This window comes from Anser brachyrhynchus (genome assembly GCF_964034855.1).
Source record: "Anser brachyrhynchus genome assembly, chromosome: 2".
Taxonomy (NCBI): domain Eukaryota; kingdom Metazoa; phylum Chordata; class Aves; order Anseriformes; family Anatidae; genus Anser; species Anser brachyrhynchus.
Genome location: NC_137695.1, coordinates 95,700,060 through 95,716,023, shown reverse-complemented (window position 1 = coordinate 95,716,023; position 15,964 = coordinate 95,700,060). Strand labels below are relative to the sequence as shown.

The 15,964-nt window shown below is 39.1% G+C and overlaps 1 protein-coding gene across 10 annotated transcripts in view; it reads left to right on the top strand.

Moving 5' to 3' along the window:
- LOC308190113 (uncharacterized protein) overlaps positions 1-15,964 on the top strand; it is a 252,343-nt gene that overhangs the window by 95,497 nt on the left and 140,882 nt on the right. For 6 of the 10 annotated variants that reach the window (XR_013946902.1, XR_013946903.1, XR_013946906.1 and 3 more), the window contains one exon: positions 4,699-4,878. The exons of 3 other annotated variants lie outside the window; for them this stretch is intronic. The gene's annotated coding sequence lies outside the window, so the exon portion shown is untranslated. The remainder of the gene's footprint in view (positions 1-4,698; positions 4,879-15,964) is intronic. One more of the 10 variants, XR_013946905.1, reaches the window with a different exon arrangement.

The window sequence follows — 15,964 nt, the reverse complement described above, 5'->3', positions numbered from 1 at the left end:
TTATGTGAAGTAGGCTCTGTGTTGTCTTAATCCAGCTCTTACAAACAAGAGGTTTATTCAGCAAAACCCTTACAGTGGATTAAAATCTTAGCCTTTTTGTTCCTTAGAATGAAGATAAAATCACAGTCAAAGATAGCCTTGAAATTGTTTCTTGGTGGTATATAAATATTTGAAAAGCTGATTATGTATTTTAAACCAAAAGAAATTATACCATAGTACAAAAATTTGAGCATAATATCAGAAAGCATTTGCTAAGACAACTAAAAAATACCTAGTAAAAATAGTTCTTAATTATTAACACACATGGGAATATTAATGCAGTCTTTCTATTTGACATCTACAAAATAATAGTTTCTTAGGACTTTTAAAAGGTTAAGAGGAGCTACTGACTATTGTGTGTAGGATTTTCTTGTATAGACAGATGACTGACCTAGACCTGTGATAAAACCCATTTTTTTACCCCAACTTTATAGTCACCTCTGCTTTTATAATGTCTTTAATAAATAGGCTATTTCCTGATGATATTTCTTCTTGTCCTCTTTTTTCCTTTTGAGCAGGTGTTGTGCCATTCTGCATGCTAGAGATGTTATTGTTTTACACCGAAGACTTTCTAAAGGAGCTTGTCACAATGAATAACTTATGACATTTGTTTTGAGGCACATTTTAAAAAGTTTCAGTCAAATTAACAAATATGTGATTCCCTCCCAGAACAAGTGAATATTTTTATCTAAATACCAGTCATAGTTATGCACACACAGTGAAGCGTGAAGTGCACTGAAGTAAGGTATAACAAGTATCTATTCAGATGTGGAGTTAAAAGTTTGTTATGCTAAGCCATATAGTAGACATAAGCAAAGCTACCATAGAAAATGCATTGCTGTACATCAAATTTGAGGATTATGGGATTTCAGGAAGCAATCAACAATTCTAGAAATTATTTAGATATTTCTAAATACTAAATTTCAAGCATGCCAAGACATATAAAACCACGTTCCCAACAAAGCCAGTTGTAAAAATATCATATCATAAAGCCTGGCCATTTTTCTGGTGTATCAGAAAACCTTTCTAAAGCTAACCTAGCCTTGCTTAGATTTTAACCTTGTGCATGTTGGTTATGAAAACACTGGCTTTCCTTGCACAAATCTAGACAAATAGATTTTATCATTTTCTGATTTGTCCGTTGGTCTCTTATTCTCTTGTCCAAGAAATGAAAACCTCTTGATGTACAGTCAGCAGTATGGTATGTGATATAGTGCAGGTTATGAGAGCAGCAAGCCACAGCTTCAGAGGTGGCATGTGAATAATTGCTGCTGAGCTGTTGGAGATGCCAATCTGGCACACAGGACGGTGCCTGCTGAAGAGTGCAGCCATGCTAGGAAAAGTCATCATTCCCTTCCTCGCCTTTTCTGTATGCTGGGTGGGAAGACTCCAGTACCCATTAGGCTTTTTGTTCACTATCACTATCATTCATAAGCAGCTGTCACATATCGTGTTTTCCATCCTTTCAAGCATCAGATGTGGTACTGCTACTGAATAGCTGCTGCACATTGATTCTGGAGCGGTGGTTGCGCTGGGTTGCTGAGTGACTATTAACGGTGGCAGGTCGACACAATTCCTCCCAGTAGTACTCCTAAGGGGGTCCTCAGTAAAGAAGCAGAATGATGTTTGAAGTTTCCTTTTCTATCTTGCTGCCAAGAGCTTCCAAATATAACCCCTATTGCTCCTGCTATTAGAGCAGAGGCTGGAGCTTTGCGCTTGTAGAGCGTTCTCTGAGCTCAGCGTGGATGCTGGCATTTCAAAGCTAGCGCAGTTCAACGCGTAATTCAAGCAGAAAAGCACTTACACCCGTTGCCCTGCAGTGGGCCAGGCCAACTGCCCTGATGAATTTACAGCCTTTAGCATTTCACAGCTGCTTAGCATTAAGCATGACTCCTTCTGACCCTCGGCCCTCCCAGGCTTGAATAACAGGCCATTCAGTACCTTACCTAATTGGTAAGGCAAGATAATAACGAGAGCAAAAGAGACACGAAGACAGATCATGCCTAAATGAACACGGGGGAGCTTAAAGAGCAGGAATAAGAATAACTAAGATCTTGTGCCTATTGTTTGCATACCATCCTGTTTCTATAAATGCAGCTTCCTATCAACACTTCAGTCACACTTCTAAACACACAGAAAGGGACGAATGCAGGTTCTTGTGATGCATTAGGGATGGCTGCACAACAGAAACCAAGTTGCTGTATATCTTTTCAGAACAAGGAAAAAATCCTGTACACTTTTTTTTTTTTTTTCCAACTGCCAACTGCCTCAGTATAGAATTGCAGGTTTTTTTTTTTTTTTTTTTTTTTTTTTTAGAGCTGCCAAATTGAGCAACACAAAGGAAATAAAAATTCATCTTTGTACATCTACATTTATTTTAAAACTGACTCTGCAGAACCAAGGTCTCTATAACTCTTATAAAAGCATTATTCCAGCCTTTTTTGGATTCCTTAAAAGTGCTTATCAAGATGAATGAGAACAGTGGTGTGTAATTTCAAAAATGTAATTGCTTTTCTCTCCAGCTTTCTCTAAGCATTTTCAAGGTCACCCATAAAAAGGGACAGATAAACCTATAATCCGAGTCTTCTCCTGGTATTCCACGACAATGCACATTACTCCCTGAATAAAAGTCTTGTAACTTCTTCAGTTGTTCAGTTCTATGTTTCCATCCCTGAACAGAGAATATGAATCTCCTACCAGTATGCTGCATAGCATGTCATAACATTAAAAATACTGAATGACCATGAAGAAAAATATACTTCTAAGTATTTTGAAGAACAGTTTGAAATGGATGACAAAAAGATGTCTCATTGTCATCCACAGCCTGTATCAGCCCCATTTTTTTTTTTTTTGAGACTCATTTATGAGGAAAGGACCCCTTGAGAGGGGCTGCAAAATTCCAGCTTGTCCTTCACTTGTGTCTGCAGACCTACTTAAGGAGGTGGTTGCTTTCCAGTGAGCTAGTTCTCCCCTCTGCTCAGACCACGTTTGAGCAGCTGCTATGATTTTGCTTCTCCCAACAGGATTCTTCTCTGGAGTGTCTTAGGAAGGGGGAACCTCACTGCTACCCTGTCCCTATAGGCACAGTGGAGAGGTCTCTCAGGACAACATCTCTCAGTGTTCTGCCAAACCAGACACTTATGCCAGACCTTGACAATGAAAGTGGTATGAAGTAGGAAAGGGAAAATGTAGGTGCTGAGGCATGCATTCTTTATGTATGTAGAAAATGTATTTCTATAAATACAATGGCTTCACGCCACTATGTTACTGGGGGTTGTGGTTCTAGATCCTGGTTCATTTCAAGCATCACCAAAGGAAACGGTGAATCTCCTTATAGGAAGAATGCTAACAATATAAAATTGCCATTTTTAAGGCAATTTTCTCAAACCTTATGTCTGCTTCAGTATTAGTCCTAAACAGCGTAATTTGCCTGAACTCAGGAGGATCTATCTTAAAAAGGATCTGAAGATCAAACTTCCAAATTTTTTTTTCCTATCTTCATATCACAAATTTGGTTTAACCTTAGTAGCCTTGGAAGTGTGTGGTTTACTTATGTGCCAGCCAATGATGACTGCTGCATGCACGCTGAAGGAAGCAAGAACCAGACTACTTCTCCACTGGAACTGACATTGCATTGCAGGGGAGAATGTGGTACCACACTTAACTCTGCTCACTACTTAGATGCAAAGTGCACTACTTAGATGCAACTCACTATGGCCGTTAAAATTCAGTGTTGAAAGACTGGTCTGCTTGCTTCACAACACATTTGAGTCTTCTCTTTGCACTGGTAGTGGAGAATTAGGGATCCTTGTTTATGTAGTTTATAAGGTGCGGGTCCAGTCTCCTGCTACAGAATCTCCAAATACTTGCTTTCACTTTCTTAGATTATAGGGCACCTTTCTTCAGGTCATTTTAAGAGGCAGTGAAGGCATGAAACCTGGTAACATTCTCACCATATAATTCACCTGGGATTTGCTTCTTTTCTTGTATCAAAGAGAACCCATCAAACATGAAAATCTGATTCTAGGAAGAACCGCTGGATGCTTTCAGTTGGTGCAGAGGTTTACTTGTCCTTGTTCATCTGTCCTTGACATTCTGGTTCTATGGCAGTGTGGCTTTGATGAAGCTGGCTCATCAGGAGCTCTTCTGCTAGCTGTTGCACTCCTGAAACCTGAAGGGATTCTCCTCTCCCTGGTAGGTGAAGGGTTAGCCACATAATTACCAAACTAATTTGGAAAGGAAGACATGCACAAAAATGTATGCTTATTGCAGCAGTTCCTTCATGCCCAGTAGCCCTCTTCCGTGAAAGCAAGAATAATACTCTGCTGCTGATTCTTTTAGCACTCACTGGACTGTTCCAAGAGGGATTTCTTGAAAGTGATGTTTGGAGCATGGTAATTTTCCAAATTATTTGTCAATGTTGCTCTGTCAGGCTCATTTCTGAGCAAAGATGTGTGATAAATACAACTGTTTTGTAAACAGTTTCTCTGATGTTTTGTAACATCAGTTTCTTGGATAAAGCTGTGTAGGAAACCTGAAAAATTGGTTAGGAAGGCAAACTGAACAGAACTAGAGAAGTAGAATAAAAGTACATTTTTTCTATTAAGATCTCTTTTGGGATTTACTTCTTTTCTTGAATTTTTTTTTTGTAACACTCAGATTTCTGTAGCCAAAATTTATTCTCAATGTCAGAGGTGCTCCATACCAGCCACCAATTTGATCATCATGTGAAGGGCCTATGAGGAGGAAGAGTGTTGCTGTCACTGAACATTGTGTCTCTTGTGCCTATGAGGTGAAAGAAGACGTAGTACCTTACCCCATCACTTCAGGTACACCAGGGTATGTTTTTTGGTTGTGCAGAGCTTGTGCTGTAACCATTTCTTTTACTAGAGACCCTTCTCATATTTATTCTGGATTTGCAAGTGCGATGTTATTTTCATTGTGCTGCTGTCCTACATAGCAAGGCACATGCACTCGTACATAAAAATGTATTTATAATGAAATCAATGTAATTTCCTTTGGGGTGGGAAGGGAGATAGATAACAGCAAAAAGTTAGACAGTATTAAGTGAAAAGACACTCTGCATTTAGTGTCCTCTCATGTAAATATACATGAAACCCAGAGATCTTATAACTCATCATTCTTTTGTTGTTGCAGTGAGTTAAATATGCTTCATCTCTCCTGTTGTATGTAAGTAGACATTCAGTGTAGGACTGCAGGGCACATACATTTTCTGTTTAGCTGTCTGTATGTCCATAACTAATATGACACTAAATGTCTACTTCTGTAGCATTCACTCATCAATTCAAAAAGAAAAAGGAAATATATTATCTCATTAATTAATAATAAATACTGCTGGAGAGGAGCTCTGAGGAGAAGGACCTGGGGGACCTGGTGGACGACAGGTTGACCATGAGCCAGCGGTGTGCCCTGGTGGCCAAGAGGGCTAATGGGATCCTGGCGTGCATTAAAAGGAGCGTGGCCAGCAGGTCAGGGAGGTGATCCTCCCACTCTACTCTGCCCTGGTCAGGCCTCATCTGGAGTACTGTGTTCAGTTCTGGGCTCCCCAGTGCAAAAAAGACAGGGATCTCCTGGAAAGAGTCCAGTGGAGAGCCACAAAGATGATACAGGGCCTGGAGCATCTTCCCTGTGAAGAAAGGCTGAGAGACCTGGGTCTGTTCAGCCTGGAGAAAAGAAGACTGAGAGGGGATCTCATCAATGTGTATAAATACCTGAGGTGTGGGAGACAGAGGGATTTGGCCAACCTCTTCTCAGTGGTTTGTGGGGACAGGACAAGGGGTAATGGCCACAAGATGGAGCACAGGAAGTTCCACACCAACATGAGATAGAACTTCTTCACAGTGAGGGTGACAGAGCACTGGAACAGGCTGCCCAGGGAGGTTGTGGAATCTCCTTCTCTGGAGATATTCAAGGCCTGTCTGGACGCCTACCTGGGCAGCCTGCTCTAAGGAACCTGCTTTGGCAGGGGGGTTGGACCCGATGACCTTTCGAGGTCCCTTCCAACCCCTAAAATTCTGTGATTCTGTGATTAATAATTAAAAATTAAAAATCTTTCATTAAGATGACATGATATTTCAAGATTGCTTTTTTTTTTTTTTTTTTTTCATCTTGGGGAGCAACTGTAGGTACAGTTCTCTTACAGGAATCTAGGTTCATTTTGGGGTCATGCTTCTGTTATTGTGATCAACAAAGATACTCCAAATGGAACTCTTGACAAAAACTGCTTGTGAGGACAGACTGCTGTTCAGTGTTCTTCTGAAGAACTACCTGTTCCTAATTTAGTTTCCCACTCTGATCTACCAGAAATCTGATTCATTAATCTTCTGGACATACTGGCAAATCCCATCTATTTTAATAACCACAGGAGAATAGAAATAGTTGAGGGTCCTGTGATTATGATTGATCTTTCTTAGGTAATCTATTGAAGACACTCTATTAGATTATGTTGATCGACTGTATTTGAGTTTGTGATGTTCAATTAATTTTTTAAGGGTTCCAAAGTCTGGATTGCTGTCGATTAGCATTGTTATAAATGGATATAAATATGTTCCACAAACCGTAGCAAATTGAACTTGGAGATTTTTGTTGGTGAAATTATTCCTGAATCAATTATTCATAAGTAGTTCAAATGACGATCAACTTTAATGCAATGCCTACTCAACAGAAGTAGGTTAGCTATTCAGAAACTCTTCTTTGATGGTCCAGTTTGCTTTATTTCCTGGTAGTCCTAAATTGATTACTGGCCAAGTAGCTCTGATTTTTACATTATATTGTATTGTTTTTGCTTATGTGCCTTATATTTCATTTGCTGGCATAGATTTCAGTTATGGATTTTCTTGAGTTTGGCAAGTGAAGCCCATAACATTCTCTTCGTTGTCGCTGTAGCCAAAAGGATCCTTACAAATTGAAACTGTCAATAATTTTTAGTTTTGTTTTCAACTTCCCTGGAAAGGTATTGCTCCATTTAAATAGACAATGTTTAGGTATCCTTAGAAAACAAAACCTTCATTACTTGCCTGAAAAGGTGTGAGGCCATTGCCTGGAAGTCAGCTACCCTTCACGAAACTCTCTGGCAAGAAGTCTCAATCTCCATTTTGAAATTTGTAAAACGATTACTATTTCAGAGAGCAGCATTAGATTTTTTGTTGTCCTTCGTGTGTCTCACAGCAAGCAACATAATGACAAAATAGTTCCAGTGCATCTCTGAGGGCAGATGACAGAAAAATCAATAGCATTGCAAGAAAAGAGGAAGGCATCATTGTGGTTATCATGTACTCTGTGCCTGGTCATGTAAGAGTGAGAACCTCATCTGTTTTGTCTAAACTCCTCTTAGAAGAAGAGGTGATTTTTTTATGAACAGTGGGGTTTACAGAGGATGTCTTCAAGGTTGAACAGGAACTGAACTGTTTGCATTTCATGTATTTTAGAACATTCAAAGCCATTTCCAATGCATGGAACTTCTTTCCTGTCCAGGCTTTGAGAAAACTAAAATTTACAACTCTGATCAATAAGCTCAGCTGAAAAGAAGCTTTTGTCTGAGATGTTTCCCATGTTAGCCAACAGTACGTTATCTGTAAATAAAGGACAAGAAGGCAATGATATTCTAACTCTTGGATATTTGTCTACCTCCAAAATCAGATGACACAGTGCACCTTCACAAGCCAAATTAATCAATTTAATTATGAGTATCTTGAGGGGTTTCATTCTATTAGAAAAAGCCTGCTTACATCATGCTTTTCCAAAATAATCCTATCAGTGCATTTACTCAATCAGATGAATCTTGAGCTGTCCTCTGGGCTTCAAAAAAATATGTAATGACTTGCTGTAATAATATTAACAGAGAAGCAGAGAAAGGTTCGGTTACTAACAGTACACAATCCACCTCAAACCTTGTTTTTCTAAATTTTTTTTTTTTTTTTTCATAACAGAAGCGTAATTTAAGGATAAGACATTGTTAGCTGTTCTGCCTTGCTTGGGGCTTTGCCGAAGAGTGACAGGTCTTTCTTCCTCCACAGAGTGAGTGCTCTAATTACACCTACTGTAAGTCAGAGCTACACTACTACAGCATCAATGCAAATGTCAGATGTCTTTTCACTTTAAACTGTCTAATCTCTAATAACACTGTCTCATTTTCAGGAAGACTTTTTAGGAAATTTCTTTATATTTAGATACCCTTTATTTGTCTCCTTCATCTTTATGTCACTAATTGTGTTCTGTATCATATTTCTTTTCAGAGGTCTGAGTGTAGTGCTTTGAAAGTTTATATGTTAATTGCCAAGGTCAAAAGAAAGAGAAAATATGCTCTGATTGTTTAGTGACACGAAGTGTGATTTGAAACAGAAGTTTAATGGAGTGCTCTTTGTCTGTTAATAAAAAGGTACTAATTCAAGGATATTGAACAACTGTACTTTAATTTAAACCCCGTCAGTACCCTGCAACAAGTTTAAAAATACCATTTTAATAACCATTTCTCCCCGTTTTCCTCACTATCTGAAAGCTTGGTGAAAGCCTCACAATTAATTTGGCCTGATCTTGCAAACCTTTGTTCAGAAAAGTCATCTATAATATGACTCTTGCATATGCTTGTAAAGCTGGCCCCTTTGATATCTTTTTTCCTGCTGTTAAAAGCCACTGTCTAAAGCATATGAATAGATATTCTTGCCATTTCTGCATCTCTGTCAAAGATGACAACTATCTTTGGTAAATATAAGAGAATTCAGAGTTGGTTTGTTATCATTTCTAAGAACCTGATCCTGCCTCCACTGAAATCAACAGTGGCTTACAGTACCTCAGATGGAAGCAAGATCTGTGTCGATACGTAGGATTTCCTTGCATTGCATATTTAAACAAACTTTAAAACACTGCAAGAAGGCAGTGTATTTTGCAGAACAAGAACATTTTTGATCACTGCTAATTTTCCCACATTTGATACCTGCAAAACAGAACTAATCAATTTTTTTTCTGACTCATTTGTACCTACTTTCCAGAAAAGTAATATATTAAACTCATTTTAATCAGTACGTAGTCAATACATAGATACCACACATAAGGTATGACCTTACATATATTGGAGATGAACAATTAAGTGCTGCATTTTTAACTGTTTTAAACACTGTTTCTTTTTAATAGACCTATGTCCAATCTGTCTACTCAACAGGGATAATAGGGTTCAGTTTGAATAAATGTCATTCAAACACCCTTCTTAAATGCTTCCTGTTGTTCAGAGTGATAATTGTGCATGCAAACATCTTTGTGCGTGTGTTAGAGCACTATATCCGTTTCATTCTATGTCCATAGCATCCAACATTAATTTGCAAAAAATAAAGTAGTTTTCTTACCAGCTAAAGGTATTTTTCTTCCTAACCCTGTGTTTATCCTCATTACAGCTATGGGACAATGCCATTCTACTCTTCCCTGTAATTTCCAGCCCATGGAAATATTACGGAAGCAGAAGCTTAATTGGGCTATAGTTAAAGCATAAGAGGAGTCAGCATATTTCAGCTTCCACAGATACTTCATGGCAGAGAAGATGAGGCTAATGTGCTCAAGAACAGATTAAATACCAAATATGTGAGAGGAGAGGAAGCAAAAGTATGCCTCAGCCATTGAAGAATCCTTTGTGATTCATTCAATCACAAAATATTTTAGATTTGCAATGTACATTTCCTCAGGAAAGAGTTACATTGACATTGGGAAAAAATACACCAGCCTACTCACAGATCACTTAATAATAGCTTGGTTTATAAACTATTGTGTGAAAGTAGTATTACAGTGGTTATGACATAGCTAAAATATACTTCTATTTTCCAGGATTTAAAAAAATGCAAATACTTCTCTTCTGTGTTTCTCTCTACGTGCCACCACAAATTTCATGTGAAATGTCTGCTTACATGCTAATGGATTCCCTGGACCTATTTATTTCATATTCATTCTACTGAAAAGTGATGTTCTTTAGACAATTTGCTTTACTGGGAGAAAAGGCTACTTCTCCATACTTTCTTCCCTTTGTTGTCTTTGCAAGTAATAAATAGAGTAAATAGTGTAAACCCTGCTAATAAGCTGAAGGCATGTCACTCTCAATAAAAACTGTTGGTTTTCTTGGTGGTGGTGTTGGGGTGGGGGGGCTGCTTTTCAGCTTGTAATGTATTTTTTCCTATTTCTGAAGAAGAATTTTCTTTTACTAAATGGTTAGTAAACATAAAATACATTTTTCCCCCTCCATTTGCTTCTTTAAAACAATAGTGAATTTTTGCCAAGTGGAAACCACTTTATCTTTTTAGCTTGAAGAAAGTCTCCTCAGGGACAGTTTGTCATGCATCCATTGTAAGATGTTCCTCTTACATGTTATAGAAGCTGCATTCATTTGTTCAGAAAAGTAAAAGGATGTTTCTGAACCAATCTGCAACTTCTCTAGAAAAAACATCAATTTCAATACAAAATGATGACTGCTACGTAACAATAGTCCTGGCAGCAGCTCAGAATTCATGGTAGCAAAGTTCTTTTTAGCAAAATGAAACTGGGATGAAATTGAGCACTTTTTGTTTAGAAAACAATCATTTATTTACTCAGTTCATCATGTTTTTGCAGTTTTTTGTTAAAGAACTCCACTAGTTGGTGATCCGTTTGTCATTGGTCTTGCATAACTCTTAATGTACCACAGGAAGCCTAATGTTTAGAGTTGGTCAGACTGCTCAGTGCTCAGTATCTTCAATTCTATGAGTCATGGATAGGAGGTTACATTTGACCTTCCCCTAATTTTTAATTACTGATGAATAATTAATGACTGGTATTTAAATGCAGATTTAAAATCATAAATAGTAGTGCTGGAGCTGGAGTGCAGAGCACATTAGTGGTAACTGGTTTTTAACAATCCAGCTCACCTTTCAATTAAACCATTAAGATGTATTGAGAGTTTAGCAGGTGGTTGGCAGCGTTGATTTATTTTTTTTTTTAAGAGAAAACTGCTTTACACAATCTGCATTATCACATACATTTGTGAGCAATATTTAGCACACAACTTCATAACAGTAGATAAAGGTGATCTGTAAATGCTGGTATTCCTTTGGCAGTAACTCTTAAGGTGCTAATATATATTACAGGTATGAAATGTTTCTCTGAGAAAACAGCATGCAGCCTGCCAGAGGCTTTATATGTAAGTGAAAACTGTGAGAGCCGGTGGAGTTTGGAAAAGTGTGCCTTTACATTTCAAGTGGACAAGCAGTTCAGAAAAGAAAGCAGCTGGTGGAGAGATTCAGGACCACACCAGCTAACCTGAGGCAGCTGGACTGTGCCATTCTCTGGCAGTTTTATTGTACTGTTATGTAATTTTTAAACAGTCACATCGTTATGCAAATGTTTTTTTTTTTTAAAATGCACACCCTTAGGTACCTTACCTTAGCTAATCATCAGGGCTTGTCCACTGCTGCAGTCATTACCCTTAGTTTATCTGTCTTATAATGATTAAACATAATGTAAGATATTTAGGGATTTAGGCCAAATAACTATGGCAGGATTTCCTCCAAGGGCACGCTTTCTCTGTCTCTTGCTCTGTATTGGGCACATTTTCTCACAATTAAAATTCAGGTGCAGATTCCTTAACTGGGAACAAAGAAATGAAAATCATACTTGTGTTGGGCTGACTGTGTGCAAGGGCTGGTGGTTTCACCCTGAGGTCAGAGGCTGTTGCCACTACCACGTGCTGCCTCTAGGGTTTGGCCATGGGGTGACCACTGTAGGTTGGTTTTGGGATGGGGCAAGCTGAAAAGAGCAATTGATTCCCGACTCTGTGATACACAGATGGGTTGGCTCCTGCCGCTCCTGTGAGACAAAAGCACTCTGTGTCTGGGTTCTGGCCCAGATGTACTTGCAGCACAAGCAAGTCTGATGCTGGTATGTGAAACACATGAACATGAAAATTCAGACGTATTTGTAAGAAAGTGCAGAGAAGAGAGCTAAATGAAAACAGGATGCCATCATCCCAAACAGTCTCTCACACACAATTAAACAAAATCAGGATTTTGGGGGAGAAGGGCCAGCATACTCTCCTCCAAATCCCTTGTGATATTTTTTCAACAGCTATCTGAAAATGTGTGTGTGTTGGAGAGGGGCAATATTCACTTAAGGGCACAGCTGCTGAATTGATTTTGAGAGTTTGGCTGCAGATTGCCATACCCAAACAGTTCTTTGGAAGGACTTTTGCATCAGATCCTCCTTCACAATGAGACTGTACGAGCATGGAAATGATGCACTCCCGCCTCGTGCTGACCAAGTGGTTCTTGCAGTCCTTCTTGCTGTCCAGGCACAGTTCTCGAATGTCCCTGCAAGTCCACCAGCGCTGCAGCAGACTTTTTGCTCTGCCGCACAGCTGGGCAGCAAGAGTAGATGCCGGAGCAGCTCGTCCCTTAATTCCGCTCTTCTCCCCTTGGTGCTCTAGTCTCATCCTACACACAAACATACAGAGCAATCAGAAGCCTGCAATGGGAATACTGTTGCAATGTTTTTTTTTTTTTTTTTTTTTTTTCCCCCCACACTTTTTAAATTGAACTAGATGTCCACAGAAAGCAGAAGCAGCAAATCACAGAGAAAATATTTCTTTAATATGGTCAGGTCATATTTCTTTCTCTCTCTCTGTCTCTCTCTCTCTCTCATTAATTTTATTAATCCTTTATCCCTGCATGTATGCATTTGTATACATTTATACAAATTTTGTGTAAATTTTATAATTAAGATTTTATTGCTAGTATAGAGGTTTTGTTAACAGAGCTTGATGTGGAAGTTTTTTGTATTTATGTGAGAGGTATTTTTATAAGAAAAGTGTTTTTAACAGTCTGATAATCAAGCAATAAGGGACATGTTGACAAGGAATATACCATAGTCCACAGCTATATAAGTGATACGAGTGAAAGCTTCATTTAGGAGAGGAGGCTATATTTAACAAAGGCAAGTAATAGCTGTCTGATATTTATGTTTATCTTTCCCACGGGTGATATTGTGGTTGTATGCAGGGTAGTTGGTACTCGGCAGACAAGAAAATGCCACAACAACCCAAGGACATAAAGAGAAATTTTCAAGTAAATGTTATAATCTCAATGAGTAACTGCAAATTCTGTCAGGTGAGGAGAACAAAACCAGCCTATGTTGCCTGCAGAAATAGTAAGCGTGGAAAAAAGCAAAGCAGTCTTGACATAAACAGCGGAGAGCAAGAAGTCGGCAGGTGGCAGCATTGCCAAAGCCTCGCAGCTTGGCCGGTGAGTTCCCACTGGAAGTTTTACATATGGAAAGTTCTTTAACCTTTCATAAATTCCTTGTCGCCCTCGTTGAGTGGCACTAGGTGCAAATAGTCCGCCCCAGCTTCAGTGTTTGTCTCTGACTGGGTCTGGTAATTAGAGATTTCCAGCTCTCTGAGCTGCTTGACTCATTTGTTCCACTCACTGTTTTTTGCTACGTGACACAACCTAAATTCTCCAGCTTGTATTTGCATTGGCCGGTTCTCAGCCTCATGCAGAGAAGAACCAGGCTGCAGCCCATTGTGAGGCTGCAAGGATGGGCTTGTGCAAGGGAGCGTGGGTGGAGGGGAAGAGGCTCGGGCTTGCTTATGGCCTGCAATCACCCGAGTCAGTGCTCAGGTACTGTTAAAGTCAGTGATTCTGTGGGGAATTTCAAAGCCAGGCTTTTAGAGGGCTCCCTAAAACAAGCTGAGTGTTTTGGTTGTGCTGATAAACACAAGCAAAATTTCAGGTGTTTGTTAGCGGTGACTTTATGCCCATATTCTTGCAATGAGTGAACAGTCCTGAACTAGGCGTTATTACCAGCTTATTAGTTCTGATAGGAAATATAGCAGCTTTGAAAAAGTTGTGGTTTTTTTTTATTTTTGTTCTCTTCCGTGTTGTGCCCCCGTTCCCCCCAAATGCAAACTCCAAAGAACAGTACTCCTTTTCAAGTTTTATCAGACTCAGGAGTCAAAGATCAAGTCCAAGATGATGAACACCCCCCTCTTGCCCCCAGATTTCAACTAGTCAGTTCACAGCAAAGTTAGTTTATCTTCAACTAGAAACCAATTAGACTTTCACCCAACATGTCTGTTGGTGAAGTGATAGTGCATTTTATTTTCTTTTGATTGTTTTTAATCTAGCTGCTACTGTAGACATGGAATTACTTGGTCTTGATTAAACATTTTCAATCTGTCTCACCAAGCCAATCATGTGGACACATGCATTTTCAGACACATTTCTCACAGTAAGTTAGTAACAATTGCTTATATGGTTAATAGTTCAGAAAATGAAGTTCTTCTTTCAGAGGTGTATTGCACTGCCATAATGTGCGCCCCAAATTGACACCACGTAGTTGTGTATGCAGGTTCTACTTAAAGTGATGGTAGACTGAAGCACCAGGATTCATTAAATCGAGCAGAGTTTCTCATTAAATGTGTAGATTGACAGTCAGAACTGACTGTCATTTTTTTTTTCAGCTGTTCTTTCATACCATCAATGCTTTATTTAGAGCGGAACTTCACCACCCGGTGGCTGAGAGGTAGCTGGTTTGTGGGGAAGAAAACAAGTAGAAAAATATTTTGCATTATTATTTTTCCAGAAAAGGGAAAAGACAACTGGAAGCTTTTAAAATATAAGTTCTTGATCTTTTCGTTCCCTTATTTTTTTTTTCTCTGTGTTTAAATCATACCCTGAGCAGTGTATGTTACCTGGTTTGCAATGTGCAGTGTATACATGTACATTTGTTTTCTAAAGGGAAGCCAGTTAGTCCTCATCTATTTTCTAATATAAACTCCTCTGCAGAGGTGTTAGCAAGTATATTTAATTTTAACTGTGCCCTATAAATCCTTCATGGAAAATTCCGATTAATATGGCTATGCAGCAAGCTGGGCCAAAAAATTAACTGATCTGTTCTTGCTCAGCAAAGTGACTTGATGAATACAGGAATGGAACAGACTTGATACAAAAATACTGTTTCTCTTCAAGGAACTGGAGTCGCCAGGTGCCACTGTTTTGCATCTTAACATAAAAATCTATAAGACTGCACCTTCTGGTATGAACAGATAACACCAGAATGCTCTACCCCATAGCAATTTGCTGAGATTCAAGATATCAATGCCCTGAGACTCTCAAAAGATTTTTAATTTTTTTTTTTTTCCCATAAACATGGCACCTCAATCACTGAAGAGGAATCACTTGAGGAAGACTTTCTTGCCGTGAATCAGCCTTCAGGGGGAATACTGACTTTAGGAGGAGAAATTATTCATGGGGGACATTCATGAGATGAAGAACTCAGAAGGGACATCCTTCGGAAATGGAGGGAAGTCTTCAGAGAGCACAGTCCCTTTGTTAAGGACTTAAAAAAAATGAACTCTGTCAAATGCTAAGTGAGCACATAATCTTGTGGGGAAAAGTCTTCAGGAGAGGGGGAATTGAGGATACGCTCCCTTTCCTTCCCATATATATATATATGTATGCATGTATGTTATAAACTGATGACCTCCTGGCTAAGTCCAAGAGACATACCTACAATGTTTGGCTTTTGCTACCTTTCCCTACTTCTGACTCAGGACATATTTTGCAGAATCACAGAATTGTTGAGGTTGGGAGTGATCTCTGGAGGCCATCTAGTCCAACCCCATGCTCAAGCAGGACCACCTAGAGATGCTTGACCATGACCAGGTCCAAATGACTTGAATATTTCTAAGAAGGGAGACTCTAAAACCTCTCTGGGCAACCTGTGGCCATTCTCTGTCATCCTCACAGGCAGAATTTCTGTGTTCCAGTTTGTGCCCATTACCTCTTGCCCTGTCACTGTGCACCACTGAAAAGAGTGTGTCTCTGTCTTCTTCACACCCTCCTTTCAGGTATTTATATACATTGATAAGGTTACCCCAAGCCTTCTCTTCTCCAGG